The sequence below is a fragment of the Stylophora pistillata genome, chromosome 10, assembly GCF_964205215.1.
Source record: "Stylophora pistillata chromosome 10, jaStyPist1.2, whole genome shotgun sequence".
Taxonomy (NCBI): Eukaryota; Metazoa; Cnidaria; class Anthozoa; order Scleractinia; family Pocilloporidae; genus Stylophora; species Stylophora pistillata.
In genome coordinates this window covers 27,463,721-27,478,221 of record NC_142528.1, presented here as the reverse complement: position 1 = coordinate 27,478,221, position 14,501 = coordinate 27,463,721, and the positions used below count along the sequence as shown (strand labels likewise).

The window sequence follows — 14,501 nt, the reverse complement described above, 5'->3', positions numbered from 1 at the left end:
CCATGACAAAACATTTCACGCTTTGATAGCTTACAAACGGTCATTGACCACTCACAAACGATTAACAGTCGTTGATCAAGATGGTTACTTTGCCGACTGGTAACTTTCTTGGCTATAACTTGGTGTAAAGAGTATCAGCTCATAAAGTTCGCACAGCAAATCAGTCATGAACGGTAAATAAATAAATTTTTTTAAATAAATAAATTTTAATTAGTTGTATAGCCCTATTTACATGTACAGATCAATAGTGCTTTACACTGAATAAAAATTAAAAACCTTATATATCTAAATAAAAATTAACAATAGTAATGGTAGCTAAAAATACATAAGAATAAATTATTTTAATGTAATATATATAAGTTAATGATTACAAAAAGCTTCATTAAACAGAAATGTTTTAATAGCTTTTTTAAATTTATCCAAACACTTAATCATTTTAATTTCATGAGGAAGTCTGTTCCATAAGTATGGTGCTGCTGCCTGAAAAGATCGATCACCAAATGTCTTCAGCATCATACCCTTAGGGGGCTCTAAGTAAAGACCGTCATTAGATCGAAGACAATAAGAAGATTTTGATTTAATAGATATGAGGCTGTTAATATATGACGGAAGTAAATTATGAAGCTTTAAAAGTAAGTAGAAGAATTTTAAATTTAATGCGAGCCTGGATTGGAAGCCAGTGTAACTCATATAGAATAGGAGTAATATGCGAGTACCTTCCAACGTTCAATAGCAGTCTTGCGGCTGCATTCTGTACACGTTGTACTTTAGCTATCAGTTCCTTTGAGGCACCATACAAAAGACTGTTACAATAATCTAATCTATTCGTTATAAACGCATGAACTAAAGTATGGAGACTGTCTTCGTGTAAATATTTCTTAATGCTTCTAATGTTATGAAGATAAAAGAATGCAGATTTGCAAATATTTGTAATATGCTTAGACATGCTTAGGTTAGCATCCAACCAACAGCCTAGATTTTTTACCTCGGAGCTATTATTAATTACCGAGTTGCCAACGGAGATACTGATTGGCTGTAGTTTAGATAATTGTTGTTTTGAGCCTATTAAAATCAGTTCAGTCTTGCTATCATTAATTAACAGTCTATCCTGAATCATCCACTTCCTGATCTTTCCAATACAGTTCTCCATTGCTTGCAAGGCTTGGTCTTGAGATGTAGTATTAGGTTTAAAACTCAGATATAACTGGGTGTCATCAGCATAGCAATGAGCACAAGGGAGCTCGTGTTCAATGATCTTAAAGAGCTTAGATGCATATATAATAAATAGAATCGGTCCAAGACACGACCCTTGAGGAACACCGCAACGGTACACGTTCTTCTTTAACAGCTGTTGCTGTCTGTTGAAATAAAGACAAAAAATTTCATCACCAGAGTTTTGGTACCTTACTCGATTATGTGTCCAAGTCCGCTGATTTATCAGAAGCTTTACAGTTACAACACGGAAATCATATAGTGCATAATTTCCGCCGGGTTACGTCTGTTTTTGTCATCATCATTTTCATTTTTTCATCATCATTTTTTTTATTTGTTTGAGGAGGTTGAATTTGTAGCAGCTATATAGCTGATGTGGACCTTCTGTTTTCCCACCCATCCCACTCCAGGGGAGGATATCCATCACACAGTGATCTCGTGCGTGGGAAATTAACATCTCCTGCCCCTAACCCTGTAGGAGACGGGACCTCCATTTATTCGTCCCTATCCGAGAAGACTAGAATATCTAACCATTTCTTGATGTTAACGTTTGAGAAAGGTAGCATATTCTTCTCAATCATTTTAAGACCTTGAGTTTTGGTCCGGCGGGGCTTGCCACACGAAGAAGATTGTAAACGCAAACGCTAGTAAACGCAAACTTTTATATGCGTTTAGGCCTTCCGTCCACACGAAGACTGTAGTACACAGCGGTTAAAATGAAATCGGTTTTATTCACGTACCTAAGAGAACTAACTAAATAATTAAACACATGCTGTATATATGCAGGTCTCGAGGGTATTACATCACACCATCACGCCTCGCATTACATCGCGCATATTTCATGCTCGTTGGCATCCTATACACTACATTCCCTCCTTTCCTAGATGTTCAACATACAAATCAAAGTCTTTAAATTAAACCAGTCGCTCGATAAAAGGACAAGAAGTTGAAGATATTCAGTTCATATCATATTCAGTTCATATTCAGTTTATATGGCTTTATAACGATCGGGCGGTCTTACAGTCCGGGTCGACCTCCGAACAGGCCATCCCACTCCGGTATTTTCATTGTCTGGGAAATGCCTAGGTTGTTCTTGAGAATCTTCAGATGTTCCAGGAATCTCTTTTGGCATCGGTACGACTGTCGTCTCTGAAATTTTGCTTCCCCCTGGGTCATCCACTCGTACTGCAGAACCTACCTGTACCACTTGGTCTTCGTTGCCATTGGATACATCTCCGTGCTCGTTATACTTCTTTACAAACACAGTGTTTCTTTTCAGTTCAATGCCAGTCTCGTTCCTGAGCGTTACCTCTGACCCCGTCTTATGAACAACCTTAAAGGGATCAGGGTTAAAGTTGGTAGACAGCTTGTTGGTTTTCTCTGCTTTCACAAGAACCGTGTCGCCAACACTTATGCTTTTGGGCGTGGCACCCCTCTTAAGGTCAGCGTAAGCTTTTCCCTTTAATTTACATGACCAATCTCGCTCTTGCACTTCCTCGCCTGGCACACCAACTGTCTCTCTCTTTAGCTCTGGCAGCTTGGATCTCATTTCGCGACCAAACATCATATAACAGGGTGTAGTCCCTGTCGTCGTTTGCGGAGTGGATCTGTACGCCGTCAACCATACCAGCAACTCAGTTCTCCAGTTCCTTCCTTCCAAATGTGCGATCTGTATGCATTTCAGTAACGAGCGATTCTGGCGTTCCACCTCTCCATTGGCTTGTGGCCACAATGGAGTCGTTTTCCGGTGTTCGATACCATTCGTATGTAAAAAGGCTTCAAACTCTTCAGACACGAATTGGGGGCCATTATCTGTCCTTAGCGAGAATGGAAAACCGAATCTTGCAAACATGGGTGCAAGTGCTTCGATGACCTTGGAACTTGTCGTAGACTTCATTATAGCAACCTCTAGGAATCGACTATAGTAATCGACCACCACCAAAATACTCTCTCCTGTGGGTAGGGGTCCTAGTAGATCTGCTCCACAGTCCTGCCAAGGGGCACTTGGAGGAAAAACGCGAGACATCGGCTCTGGGGGGTCAAATCCAGAAGTGACCTGGCAGCCATGACAAATTCTACAAAACTTCTCAACGTCTTTGTCCATTCTTGGCCACCAAACTTTACTGCGGAGACGATACTTCGTTTTGACTATACCCTGGTGCCCTTCGTGTGCTAACCGCACCATCCTGTCGCGCAAGAGCCTGGGAACCACAATCCTTGTGCCTCGAAGCAAGAGTTCACCATACAGACATAATTCGTCCTTGACCTGTGCATACGAGGGAATTATACACTGGTCCCAGTTCCCTGTCTTAACACATTTCTTCATCTGGGTCAATTCCTCGTCATCATAGGAAGCTTCCTCAATCTCTCTAGGTGATAGAGCAACGGGTACACAGTCCTCAACAATTGCTCTAACATAGTCATACTCCTCTCCATGGTCCACGTGATCCGAATTCAAGCGAGACAACGCGTCTGCTATATTAGTCTTTCCTGGGCGGTACACTACTTTAAAATCGTACCCTTGTAGCCTTAAGACCCATCTCTCTATCCTGGCGCAAGGTCTCGAAGTACTGGAGTAGATACGCTCCAGAGGCTTGTGGTCGGTCTCCAACTCGAAGTCCTGTCCAGAAACATACATGTTAAACCGTTCACATGCCCAAACCAAGGCCAGCGCTTCCTTCTCCGTTTGGCTGTAGCGCCGTTCGACGTCAGTTAAGCTCCTTGATACGTATGAGACAACTCTCCACATGCCTCTCTGCTGCTGGGTGAGAACTGCCCCTAAACCAACTGGGGATGCATCAGCAATGATTCGCGTTCTGCAGCCAACCTTAAAATAAGCCAGTGTCTCCGCCTGGGTGATTAGACGCTTTAGTTCTTCAAAACCTGCTTGTTGCTCATTTCCCCAGTGAAACACTACGCCCTTCCTGGTCAACTCTTGAATCGGCTTCGCTACGGACGCTACGTCTGGCATGAACTTCGAAGAATACTGGACAATACCCATAAACGATCGTACTTCACTTGCGTCTTTGGGAGGTCTTGCATCTCTAATAGCGGCTATTTTCTCTTCGCATGGATTTATACCGTCACTAGTCAACTCATGGCCAAAGAACGTAAGCTTCGACAACCTAAACTGGCACTTGTCTCCGTTCACCGTCAACCCCACTTCACTCAGTCTATCCAACACAGCAAAAAGACGCTTGTCGTGTTCCTCCACGTCACCTCCATGAACAATAAGATCGTCCGCAATGTTGGCAACCCCAGCACAACCCCTTAACACGTCTCTGATGATTTGCTGATACTTTTCTGGTGCCGATGTCACCCCAAACATCAACCGCTTGTACCGATACAGCCCTCGGTGCGTGACGAAAGTAGTAATGTGACGACTTTCCTCGCTGAGCAGGATCTGGTGAAAACCCCACTTGAGATCAATCTTGCTAAACATAGTACTTCCATTCAAGTCATGTAACAGCTCCTCGACGGTTGGAATTGGATGCCGCTCCCTGACGATTGCTTCATTCGCTCGGCGCATGTCAACACAGACCCTCACGTCACCGTCACCTTTGGGAACAACCACCAATGGCGATATCCATCCTGACGGCCCTTCTGGCACTTCCTCTATGATATCCAGCCTCAAAAGTTCATCAAGCTTTGCATCAACCTTCTCCCGCAACCCAAATGGAATCCTACGTACATGCTGCGCTACAGGCTTCACTGACTCATCAACATGCAGTTTTAATTCGTAACCCTTCAAAAGACCAACACCACTAAATAACTCCTTGTATTTTCCTCTAATGCTGCCGTCTGGTCGTCCTCCATCAACACTGTTTTTGCCTGAAAAGGACCAACACGTAGCAGGTTTAGCACCTCGGCAGTTTCGCGCCCCAACAGCGTACGACCATCGCCTTCAACCACTATAAATTCAGCCTTACTTCCGTCTTTAAACTCACACCCAACGTGCGTGACATCTGCTGTAAAAGTTCCTAGGGTCGATAAAGGTTCTACGCCACCATAAGCAAAAATTTCTTTCGCAGACTTCCGAGATTCACACTTGATCCCCTTCTGCTTTAGTAATTCCCAGGTCCGCTGTCCCATAACATTACATGAAGCTCCCGAATCGATAAGAACATCTGGTACGTACACACCACCGATGATCAGCGTTACCAACGCACTTCTTTCTTCCCTGTGGTCATCCAACTGTTCCACTGAAAAGGCATAATCGGGTCTTGACTGACGAGCTGGTGTTGCAAAATCTTTTTTGTCTTCTTCTCGGGAGGCATGTCCGCGAGTCACTAGATTTGCCTCTTGCCCCAGTCTTCCGCGTCCACGTCCACCCCGACGAAATCCACCTCTGCTATTCCTCGTTCCTTTGGATCCCGACTGGGCGCCGCCTCGCTGATGGAATTGGGGGCATTTGTCTTTGAAATGGCCTATCGTACCGCACTTCCCGCAAGTCTGACCTCGCGCCGGGCACCTCCAATCCTGACTAAAGTGTCCTTCCCGTCCGCAACTAAAGCACGTCTTCAATTTTCTGGGATTCTTGTTTCCATCCACTTTTCCTCTCACTGCATTGACCCGGTCTACCTGGTCCGTGTTGAATTGTTTCAGTTGTCTATCAACTGCTTCTTGGGATCTCGCAACCCGCAACAAATCACCCAAAGTAACGGTCCCTTCTTTTTCCAGGAACTTCCGGCGCAAGTGGCTGGAGTAACACTTGTCTATGAGTTGATCCCGAATGTAGTCATCCTCGTTGACGCCAAACTCACAAGTCGCTGCTCGCTGACGCAATCTGCACACAAACTGGTCCACAGTTTCTCCACTCTCCTGCGAAATTTGTCTAAACAAATGTCTCTCAAAAGGAACGTTTGACTTGGGAACAAAATAATTGTCAAGTACCTGAAGTGTTGCCTGAAAACTCACATCCTCGCCATCACCGGCTAATGTGAAATAAATTTCTTGAACGTCCATACCAGCAACGAGCAACAGAAGAGCTCGCTTTTGAGCGTCGTTCGAAACACCTTTTCCCGTCACGTACAAATCGAACGCTCGCTTCCATCTCTTCCACCGCTGACTTAAATTGTGTGCCTCTCCCTTCGGATTAAATGGTTCCAATCCACTGACATCTAAAGCAACTGTAGCCATTCCAGAACCATTAACAGAACTGCCAACAGCACCGCTTGTCGTTTCGTCTGATCCACCGTGTCCCGGCATCTCTGAATAAAATCCCTGGCGAAATCACTTACGAATTCCCGGACGAAACTCCTGAAACCTTGGACAAAACCTCGAAATCCTTGAATTCCTCTAAATCTACACAATTCTCAAAATCCTCGTCGCCAATGTAGTACACAGCGGTTAAAATGAAATCGGTTTTATTCACGTACCTAAGAGAACTAACTAAATAATTAAACACATGCTGTATATATGCAGGTCTCGAGGGTATTACATCACACCATCACGCCTCGCATTACATGGCGCATATTTCATGCTCGTTGGCATCCTATACACTACAAAGACGATGAAAACGCTCACCGTAAACGCATAAATTCGAAAACGCTCTACAAAGTGGATAAATTTGAAAACGCCGTTTATGCGTCTTCGTGTGGACGGCCGTAAACGTATATTTTCGTAAACGCTGTGAAAATGCTAACGTCAGATGTCAGCGCCAGTCTCTTTTATCGCGTGCGTTTCCAACATGGCGTACACACGAGTGTTGAGCTGTGTCGTACTTGCGCTTATTTCAATTATAATTGCGAGCATTCAATTGAATCATGCAATAATCGATATACAGGAAAACTACAAAAGAAGAAGACTAAACCTCTCAATATTGTTATCCATTACTACAAGCACTTTCACTCGAGTAAAACGACTTCGATGCAGATGTGAGAGCAAAGAGAGAAGATTCTGGACCAGACCAGGTCGACATTTTTCTTCTCTCTCGATCACAACAAACGCACGTGGTGACCTTACAACATGGACGCTAACACTTGATAACAAGGCGCTGAAGCAGATTGTAGGCTCAAACATCGTTTAACGCGTTTACGAGCGTTTTCGTGTGGACGGGTGAAAACGCTACGTAAACGATGATCGTTTTTGTGTGGACGGAGATAAGAATATGCGTTTACTAGCGTTTGCGTTTACAATCTTCTTCGTGTGGACGGAGGTCTAATACCATGCCCCCTGCTGATCCACCAAAAATAACCACATGCGATAACCGTAGCTCTAAGCTGCTAGACTTCTCCTAAGAGGTTTTGATAAAAAAAAAAATCATAATAAAAGAAACAAACCACACGATCGCAGTGTTACGAGTGATTGCATATTTGGCGTGCGCTGGGTTCAACACTATTGTTATTGGGTTCCATGAAAGACAAAGCACACGATCTCAAGTGTTACGGACGGATGCTCTAGTGTACGCTGTTACACTTTTATAATCAGGTTTCACCAAAATAAGTGTTGTTACCTTTTATTGAACATTTTCATTTTTCTAAAAAGATTTCTTGTTCTAGTACCTTCTTCTAGAGTCTTGTTCTAGGCCTGTGCCTTCCTTAAGGCATAGCGGGCTAAGCGAACACGAGGAGCAATCAGTGGACACATTTATTTTTTTTTTCTTCTAGTTAACGTTAGCTTGATTGACTGCGAATTTTCTAAGGCTCCTACATAATCGAATCGTGTAAAGTTAAGAAGAGTATGTGATCTCGATTATTTGGAGTTTCTCAACAAATTGTGGATTTGCGACTACAATACGCAGTTAAGTGGTAGTGGCTCATTTGCATATTAGGTGAAAAAATCTTGCACGCATGTAAATTTCCTGTGAGAAGCGTATCCCAATGAACGAAGAACACTGGCGGGCAACATCGCAAACTACTAACTAAAACTAAAATAAAACAAAAAAAAATGCGTGAAATGTAGGCGTCTATCAAAGGATGATGAAAACATTACAAATGAACTAAAAGTTTGAACACCGACCTTCATGATTATCCCGTTCCTCTTTCATCTTCACTTCTCTGTTTTTCTCTTGCGCTCCTTTCGGGCCATATCCTTTACTCTCCAAATATTTGACAATGCCCGCAGAGATAACTCCACTGATCGTGCCGATCAGTAGGCTTTGAAATACTTTGTAGGATGACATTTCAAGTTCGTCCCAAATCAATTGTATTTACCAGGAGGAAAGTCAATACTGGTCAGTACTCACTTCAACTATATGAATGACGCGAACCGCCCGCCCACTAACTTTTAAGTAAATTTCCATAAATCGCCATGAAAACAGACAGGTTACGTATTTCCGAGGAAATTGACAGACTGGAACTGAAACTGAAAACTGTCAGAACATGTAGACAAAAATAGAACGAACCGAGAGCAAAATTCCCTGCATTTTGTCAATTTTAAATTACCTTTCGGCTCGAGTAAAGGAATCACCTCGCTATTCTCTAAGCCCTTTGCTGGTGTAGAATTCTGTCCATATATTAGCGCCCTAAGACGGACTTAATTTCCCGCTTTCAGTTTTGTAGCAGGCACTTAGATAATTTCACATGATTGAAAGGACATGTATTTGATATGATGCCACCGAAACGACTAAAGTGCCAGCTCTATAATTCACAGGCTGGCGCTTTAATTCCCCTAGTCTCCGCACAGTTAAACTTACTTGCCAAATAACGAGCGAGCTAGTGTGTTTTTGTATTCTGTGATGAATGGCATCAGTTGTACATCACAGACAGGGATGTTTTAAATGTTAGAGAGCTGTTACGCTTTCGTTACGCTTAAAAGCTGGGTCTTCGCCCTGATGCACAATCCACATTTCATAAATTCGTACTCTCATTTCAATTAAAACCTCTCCTCGTGTTCTTGAGGCGTCTTCTCGCGTCTCTCGTCATTTTCTACAGGGAGCTTCTCAGGCGGGTTATTACAGCCACTTAGTCTTCTTCCTCTCTCTGCCATTCTTTCTTTACTCTTCCACAGCTTCAAGAACAGGATTGTCACGATCACACCAAGAAAAGCCCCAAAGAGTGCATTACACCAAAATTCTTCCATCTCTGCTGACAGGGTTATAGAATGAACCTCAAACATGTTTGGAGACTTACTGCGACGTGCGACGGCGAATTACACTAACGCGAGTGCACTGTAGCGTAGCGTGGGTTTTACACGGGGGCTATAGTTGTCTATTATTTACATAATAGACAATTATGTGAATAAAGATATAACTGATTCAATTCATTGATTTTTGGCCCCAAACAATGCACTCCGCCAAGACACGCGACAGGTTAAGTTCGTGCTCCGGACTACACAGCGTTCACATAAAGGCCCCCGATACGCTTTTAGAATAAAAACCACAAAATGAAATCGTGCCTCAATTCAAAAGGACAGGACGATGGTCTTATGTTTTCTTCTTACATAGCGACCTGCTATACTGTTCAATTGAGTATGACACTCTTAAAAACTAAGCGATTTAATGGTATAGACTACTTCACGTGTTATCCACAGCCACGGTGATGAGGAACGAATATGTGGCCTCGACGTCGAGCAAATGAAATTACCTCCGGATTATGTCCTATTTTTATTAACGTAACCGCTATCTTCAAGATCCTGATTGTAAGCAAATAATCCACTTAGTAATCCTTGGTGTGATAACTTATAGTGCGTCGTTTTATTCCGCTAAGTCGAGCGAAGCAAATCACGCGCTAACAATACGATCTTCCTTAGTAATGTTTATTCCGATTGACAACAACATTAAAACTATTAATTGAGGTACAAAATCTTGAAAACCGGGGCTATAAATATAACGTTTTCACTAAACAACAAAGTAATTTACGCTCAGATAAAGAACGGTCGTTGACAACTCACAGATGATAAACCATCATCTATTTTTACCGATCAGAATGCTACTCTTCAAACGTATGACTTATGGCAAATACTTATGACCGTCGGTGAATAACTTGTTACAAATACAAAGTGTCAACTCGAAACATCTTGGCACATGAAGTTCACACTGCAAATGTCAGCTACCATCTTTCTCGACAGCTCTTTAAACCTGATGAATTAAAGACAAGAATCGCATCGGTAGGATTTCTGTACCCTACTCAATTGTGTGCCTGTCAACTGATTCTTGCGGACTGTTCTCGCGCAGCGGATTAGTAGGCTTTGAAAGCGCAGGCGACTTCAGTATTGTAAATACACTGCGCCGCAAAATTAGAAAAAAGTAAAATAAAACTTTTCATTGTTCTGTGAGCGTAAAATTTTGGCGTTGATAAAACGATGATGAAAAATTTTTTTAAAAATCGAGAAACATGTGGTCACCGATAGGGTTTCTTATCAACATCCAACACCAAATTCTCCTAACTAAGTTACAAGGAAATGTGTAGCAGCTTTAGGGGAGAATCAGCAATCAGATTCTGGGAATTAGAGGTTATAGGAAATTCATAACTTAAACAAAATTATAATTTTACCCTTTCCAAACACCGCTTTTTGATTCTATTATTATCATTTCTAAATCAAAATGTACCGGTTTACACTTTCCCAGCGATATTTATATGGCGGCCAAAATGTTAAGAAACTAAATAAATTCGTATACATCAACTTTCAATAAAATTCGTACTCACATTTTAACTTAAACCTCTGCTCGTGTTCTTGAGGTGTCTTCTCGCACCTCTCGTCATTTTCTACAGGCTGCTTCTCAAGCGGGTTATTGCATCCACTAAGTCGTCTTCTTTGTCTCTCTGCCACTCTTCTTTCACTCTTCCACATCTTCAAGAAGAGGATTGTCACGATCACACCAAGAAAAGTCGCAAAGAGTGCATTATACCAAAATTCTTCCATCTCTGGCGGGGTTTATCGAATGAACCTCGAACAAGTTTGGAGACTACCAGCTACGATGAGTTACACCCGCGCTTTTGATTTCTGATGTAAAGTATTTCTAATTATGGAAATAACGACACATGAACGGCACCAATCATGGCCCTTCGCTAAAGAACGAGTTGCCAGCAATCGGATCCTTGTGTTTGCGAGAGAGTGTGGGATCGCCACGGCCAAATATCGTAGCCTGCTAGACAGAAATGTATGGCGAAAGGCAGTTTCGACGTCCAAACAAATGATTTTTGAGAGAGATCGTCGCGTTTTCGCCGCTTTTTAAATCAAAAATTTATTTGGGACTCGTTGATACAAGGGAAGCGTAAGAAATAGAATCGCCAAGACTGAATAACCGATTAAAGCCTTTTCAGTTTTGTTTAAGTAAGTGTACCTCTAGATATTTTCTTGTCTTGATAATACAAGAGAGTGCCAAAAGTGTGTAAATCAAAAAATAAAAAATACAATGTGATCCACGCAAGTATTATAAGAAAACTCCTAATGTTTTCACAACAAACAGTTCACAATCGTGTATTTGCGACTGCTACTCTTAGTTCCAGTTCTATTCTACCAGCGCCTAACAGGCTGCTTTTGCACTGCTCCGCTAGAACTTACAATTTCAACGTCGTCTTTACTTCCCGTTTGCTAAATAACTCACCGACAAGTTTTTAAATGGCTTTGAGATATTCTAAGTCGTTTTTTATGGGTCTATCCGCGTCTGCTAAAGCATTTCAGCCGCGTTGCTGCTACAACCTTTGGCGACGCTTGGCCGACCTTGGTATTTCAAAAGCAAAGCCAACTCTAAGGGACTTCCGCAGAGGAAAACGTAAAGTTAGAACACCTAATCAGCACCACATATTGCAATCAATCGTTAGACTGCGCAATATAAGAAATAAACATTATTATTATTATTATCAGTGGTGGCTAGAAACGAAACAAGGTCAATGGAGCGGTCATTTCATGAAGAATCCAGCGTTTACGATGCAGTTTCGGATTTGCATAATCGAAGTAGGGAGTCATTAAATATTCAAAGTGACACCTTAAGAAATGGGACTGAAACATGGCTCAAGTCGTCAGTCTGTGACTCGGTTATTGACATCCCTGGGTATTCTGTTCTTCGGAAAGATCGCTCATACGAAAGTCACGAAGGGATCTGTCTTTATCTAAAAACCGCTAGCTATAAAAGACTTGACGATTTGTCTTGCTGCAATGATCATGAGATGTTGTGGGTTAAGTTACGCCCCAAACGCCTTCCGAGAGGTTTCTCGTCCTTGATTGCTGGGGTTGTGTCCCACCCTCATTGGACTGCAACCGAGAATGACTGCATTCGTGATCATCTGTTTCAGTCACTCCTTCTCGCCGAGTCTCGCTTCCCAAACCGTGCTTTGATTGTTGCTGGGCACTTTAATCGGCTGGAAGTAAAATCGATTCAAAGGCATTTTCGGTTGAAGCAGATTGTTAAAAAGCCAACCCGGAAAAATGCGAGCTTGGACTTAGTGTTGACTAACATGCATGGTTTCTATGCTGATCCTCAACACTTTCCACCCTTTGGACTCTCTGATCACCACACTTTCACCATAGAGCCTAAAGAAAGAATAGAGTCCGTCAATCTCCAAAATTTGTACTGAAGCGTGACAAGCGAGGAAGTCGGCGAGGCGAGCTAGGACGGTACTTTGGTACTATGGATTGGTAAACACTGTTTTCCTCTGCTAGCTGCTGCCAGGATATGCTTGACATACTTCATAATGTCATTCACATCGGTCTTAACATCCTTATGCCTGTTAGAAGAGTTCGCTTACGTTCTAATTCGCCTCGCTCAACCCAACGTAAAATATTTTACCCTTTAATTTCCGTAATAATCAAGCAAACAAAAACTATGGAAGGATTCGCAATCGGATCCAAATTATGAGAATTCTCAAAGTAAAACGAAGTCATTATTCTAGAAACAGTTTCTTCGTGCATGTCACGTTTAGCTCAGATCAATATACCCTTCCCCTCTCGCCTAACCTTCTCTCTGGTGCAAAAGGCGTTTTGCGATTCCCAAATGTAAGACCGAGCGTTTCAAAAATAGGTTTTTAGTAAGATCATGTATTAACAACGAATTTTAGTGCTCGGTGAGTTTTGTAAATGAGATCGATGACGTTGTATATATTTTAACAGTTCAAGCTTTCATTATATTTATAGGATATTATTATTTAGTTAGGACTTTAATACTATCATTATATTATACTCATTATTATATATATCTTATTAACTAAGCGCGAGGGCCGTACTGGGAGAATATCGGCCCGAGGTCTTGACAGTACGGACCGAGCGCAGCGAGGTCCGTACAAAAAAGACCGAGGGCCGATAAAGTTCCAGTACGGTCCCGAGTAAGCTTGGTTAATAAGAGATTTATTACACGACTGAAGGTCAAAGGGACACAAGCGCGGTATCATTCGGGACCATTCGGGACAGTGCCCGGTCCAATACTGAGAGAATATTGACCGGCAATAGAGCATTTTGATTGGTTGATTTTAGTTATTGGCCCTCTGACCTCCCGAGTCGTGTAATAAAAGATATTATTTCATATATTATTTTACTATATTACATTGTATTCTATACTATATTGTAAATACACAATTCAGCTTAGTGGCTGCAAGCTTTTTACAAATAAACTATCTATCTATCTAAACGTACCACAGTAAATTAAACGTTGCTGATCACGATGTAAACGACTTATTCATGGGACCTTAACTAATCAATCGTGACCTACTACAAAGAAGTGAAATCACAAATTTACAGTTCTTGGCTCTATTCCTACTGCCTGTCAAAATACCAGAGAATTTGATCACAGCGCTCCTCGTTTCTGTCTAATAAAACAAAAAATATCTTATACCAATTATATTCTTACTTAACGTATGATATAAACGTAAGGAATGCAATTTCTGCCTAGTAAACAAATTCAGTGTAATCATGTTTGCAACGTGATATCATCACAATATCAAAGGTCATATTTAAAAAAGTCTTGACGTAAATTACTTCATCTGCTCCAGCGAACCAAATCTTTATTCTTAATTATTCATGGCTGTTAGTTCTCGGAATTCCCAGAAATGATTAACGTGCAACTTCTCCCAAATATATCCATACATCATCCAGCAAACAGGTCAGGAGAATCTCAGACTTATAATTAACAGGTAGAAGTTATCTTAATCAAACGCCAAATTCTCGGAAATGTGAAGCAGTTGGAGGAGAGAATTAACAAACAGAATTTAGCACTAAAAGCTTGAAGAAAACTAAAAACCAGAACGTAATTATAATCGTATTTGTCATATCTTGTTTAATAATTCTAATCTTATTGTTTCTTAATCAAAATATACCGGAATAAACTCACCAAACCTCCCAATACTTTCTTGGCGGCCAAATTGTTTAGAAACTGATTTCTCAGAGAAAGATCTGTACTCAAATTTTAATTAAAG

The 14,501-nt window shown here is 41.7% G+C and overlaps 2 long non-coding RNA genes and 1 pseudogene across 2 annotated transcripts in view; 1 reads left to right on the top strand and 2 right to left on the bottom strand.

Moving 5' to 3' along the window:
- Positions 1-14,501, bottom strand: part of LOC148722478 (uncharacterized) — a 69,241-nt gene that overhangs the window by 29,966 nt on the left and 24,774 nt on the right. The window lies entirely within an intron of this gene.
- On the bottom strand, positions 187-9,298 carry LOC148722480 (uncharacterized). Its single transcript, XR_015992856.1, has 2 exons — positions 8,173-9,298; positions 187-1,358 (listed from the first exon to the last, which is right to left on the bottom strand). It is a non-coding gene; the product is annotated as an uncharacterized LOC148722480 (long non-coding RNA).
- LOC148722479 (uncharacterized) lies at positions 11,988-13,788 on the top strand (annotated as a pseudogene).